This window comes from Oryzias melastigma, linkage group LG14 (assembly GCF_002922805.2).
Source record: "Oryzias melastigma strain HK-1 linkage group LG14, ASM292280v2, whole genome shotgun sequence".
NCBI lineage: Eukaryota > Metazoa > Chordata > Actinopteri > Beloniformes > Adrianichthyidae > Oryzias > Oryzias melastigma.
This window is the reverse complement of record NC_050525.1, coordinates 23,580,195-23,584,431: the sequence shown is the minus strand read 5'-3', so window position 1 is coordinate 23,584,431 and position 4,237 is coordinate 23,580,195.

Sequence of the window (4,237 nt, the reverse complement as noted above, 5' to 3'; positions counted from 1 at the left end):
TATGAACAGGAAGCAGAGGTCACAGGTAGATCTCCAGTCACACCCAGTAACAGAAATGCTGTTATTGTGAACTTCAAACCATTTAATAGTTTTATACTGTTTATGTGTGAAATGTACTACAGAAGAGAATGAACTTTGAATGTTAGTCAGTGCAGCTTGGAGTCCAAAAAAACATTTGTACTCTTTCTGTTTTTATAAAAGAAGAACATTTATGATTGAAAAAATAAAGCTTAAATTTGTTTTCAATAGAAAATCTGGTTTTACTGGATAGAAGATTTGAGCATTGATGGTAAAATTGCGTTTTGGTGGAAAAAAACTTCATCCAGGTGACGCTACTAAAAAGCAATTTTCGGCTTAAAAACCTGTGGGTGAAAGTTTAATTTATTAAGTGCTTCTTTCATTTACATTTATTCAGTTTGTTTAAAACCTTTGATCCAGAAAAAGTGTTTAGAAAGCTCAAAGTAAAAATGAAAATTATGTTTTATTTGGATTTTTTGGTAGACATTCACACTTCTTTCTTTATTATCTAAAATAAACTAATATGAGTTTGATTTTAAATCCAAAACAATGGTTTTCACTCAACTTAGCTTTACTGAAACCATCGACTTTTATTCACTAATTATTCATTCACTGTAGAACCGTTCCTCAGTCTACAGCTAGAGGGCACTGTTTCTGTAATAGTTTGTTGGCAAATATGATTTTGAAATTTTTACAATTAGAAAGATTAGCAGGGCTGCACGGTGGCGCAGTGGTTAGCGCTCTTGCCTCACAGCGAGGAGGCCCCGGTTCGAATCCCGGCTGGGACCTTTCTGTGTGGAGTTTGCATGTTCTCCCCGTGCATGCGTGGGTTTTCACCGGGGACTCCGGCTTCCTCCCACCATCCAAAAACATGCTTCATAGGTTAATTGGTGACTCTAAATTGTCCCTAGGTGTGTCTGTGAGAGTGGATGTGTGTGATTGAAGCCCTGCGACAGACTGGCGACCTGTCCAGGGTGTACCCCACCTTCGCCCATCAGCAGCCGGGTTAGGCTCCGGCACCCCGCGACCCCGAATGGGAAGAAGCGGACATGAAGATGAATGAATGAATGAATGAAAGATTAGCAGTTGGTGATAAATCTCAATTCTCTCTCTCTTTTATTTCTTTAACAAAATGTTTTAAAATTCACTCTGTTAAAATTAAACTAAACTCCTAAAATGTACATTAAAAAAAAAAAAAACTTTTCCTCCAATATTTACATTCGCAAAATTCCTTAACTCTGCTGAGCTCAAGGAAAAAATGTTTCTGACAAAAACAGTTTTTAAAATTAGTTTGCTTTACTTTAATTAGACTGAACAAATCTAAACATCACGTGTATCACTCTTAATCAAACATGATGTGATGGATCATCTGACAAATGTAATTTTTGAACCATGTACTAAATATTTATCATCTTTCAATTATTCAAGCTTTATCAGTTCAAAAATTAGAGACAAAATCTTTTAATTTTGCTCTGACACAGTTTTGAAATGATTCGATTTGGTGCAATAGCATCTTGTATGTGTTGTAGGTTACCATGGAAACTTTGATACCATCACCATTAATGAATGCTGTATTTTTAAACCCACATTTAAGTCATTTTTGTCTCTTGTTTAAATTCATAACTGCATCAACAAGGCCTGTAAAGCTTTGTATATTTCCCCTTTTCTTCCTGCATGATTGTTGTGGAATGTTCAAAAGTTGTGTAATAAATCAGAAAGTAACACAGTCTGATGGTACGACTTGATTCTGTTCACTTGTTACAACTTTGCTGTTTGAGGATGAGAACAACAATAAAAAAACAACAACAAATATTTATAGCAGTGGAGGAGCTAGAACCTTTTCTATGGGGTGGCAGGAGGGCGGCAAAGTCTTGAAGGGATGGTAAATGAGAACAGCAGAGTGGAAGGTCATTACACATGAAAGCATCAAAAACATGTATTTCTAACAACATATGATACTTAAAACGAGAGGGGACATGGATTCTGTCGTCTGCTGCTGATCCAGCCAGAATCTGTGCCTCCCAATAATTTGCAGTAGAAAGAACAAATATGTAATAATTGTGAATTGTTAAATGCTTCCATAACTAAATCACTATAATAAATCACGTTTTATAATGGTCAGAAATCACATTTGTCCCACCACAATGATACTAAAATAACTATAAATAATCTGTGTTAGAGCAGGTTCTAAAGAAAATATGTGCGAGTGTTGATTGAACAACGTTTAGATGAGGCTCCACATTTTCTTTGCAGTCGCGACAAACCCAAATCATCAAATATCTTCAAAGATATTCATCATAAGTGCTCTAGTGCTTTGTGGCATTGAGACAAGTATTCATGAAGTATTTACATATTTTATCTTTTTAAAACTTACCTTAGACTGGAACATTTGTCAGCAAAAGTGAGGCTTCAGCTCAACTTGGTCTTTGTAAAGAATAGATGGTGGATGGAGCTCCGCCTATTACCCGTCCTACGTGAAACTAACGCTTGAAAAAGGTTCCTAACTCTCCTATTGATGTTAAGGACCAGGAGTGGAGGAATATAGATGACATTTTGGGTGGATTTTGAGCTAAACCAGTTTTAGGGGAGAACGCATCTGTGAGCATCAAGTGGTGTTTCTCATTATTGACTCAAAAATTTGGGGTGGCAAGAGCTCTTTGATGGGGGGGCTGTAGCTCCGCCCCTGATTTATACTCTTTCTTTATGTCTTTCTATGGAGCCCCTAAAGTATCAATAGTTCTGGTTTCTTGTGTACATGAGAAACTAACAGGTCATTTGTGAGATGAGACCTTTTTAGAATCAGTTTCCTGACTTACAGATTTACGCAATTTATGTTACAGTGTGGAAACAAAAGATGAAAAACATGACAGATGTTCTGTTTCTGGATAGCATTGATATCTGGTCTTAATGATGAAGAGTCAAGGAGACATTGTATTTTCTTATATAGTTTTTAATTTCACATATCATAACCAACAATCTGTTGTTCCCTTGATATTTATTTTATTATAGGAATATTGAACCCACCAAAAAAGTCTTCTTAAAATTTGGTTTATAAACAGACATCCATGCAGACTTTAACACCTTAAAGAGAGAAACGTTTTAACTTTTGATTTAAATCACAGACTTAGCCACTTCCTGAAACAAAAGATTTAACATAATTTGATCATGAAATCAGTAAATATTCATCTGCATCTCATCCCTGATCAAACAATTACTCACTTTTGATTTTCGTACATGTTTTTGTACATGAGCTTTAAGAAGACGTCCTCAAAGCTTCATGAAATCTTCAAGTAAACATAGTTTTCTGATTATCTTTGTTTCAAAAACAATTTTGAAGTTGTTGGTTTTGCTGCTAAGTAGTAATGTATTAAAGTTAGTTTTCTCCTGCTGTAAATATTATAATATAAAATGTTTTGAATTATGAAAATTGTAATCTCTGTCTTGTGTTTTGCAGTTAATAACAGTGAGTCCAAAAACAAAAGTGTGTAATTTTTCGTGTTCAGTTGTGTTGATAAGAAATCATTTTTATTCTTTTTTGACATTTTGTAGAATTTTTTTATTTTATGTTTTTTTCTTTTTGTTCTGTTTAAATGTACGTTTATTACAAAACTACATTTTTATATTTTTTTACATTTTAATCACACAATAAACCCTGTGTTTTGTCTGTTGTTTTGATTAATAAACAAAAACTATTTTTTAAAAAAAGATTAGATGTTACATTATTATTTACTCATTATTATAAGTTACACATTAATTCCCAGATTTTTGGTTTTCTACACTGCAGATATATTTCATCATTGAGACTCACAGATCAGTGACTGATTTTTACTTTATTTCAACAACCTGATCATTCCTCCAGACTTTGATGGAAGCCAGAATCCAGCATACAGAGGCTGAGTGAATGTGGTCTGGACTTTGTGTATGAGAGTCATGGAGTCAGAAACGCTGTAGAAAGACAAAGTTCCTGCTCTGTGATTTAAATAAACTCCAACTCTGGAGGATTGAGGAGCTGAAATAGAAACACTGATCTTGTTGTGGTAAAATGTATATCCAGTGGATGAACACCTCAATGCCCAGGATTTATCATTAAGTCCAAACACACATTCATCAAAGGTTCCTGTTCGACTGATATCTTTGTATGCAACTGACACAAAAACATCACCGCTCCACTCCACCTCCCAGTAACAACGTCCAGTCAGACCTTCTGCACTCAGAACCT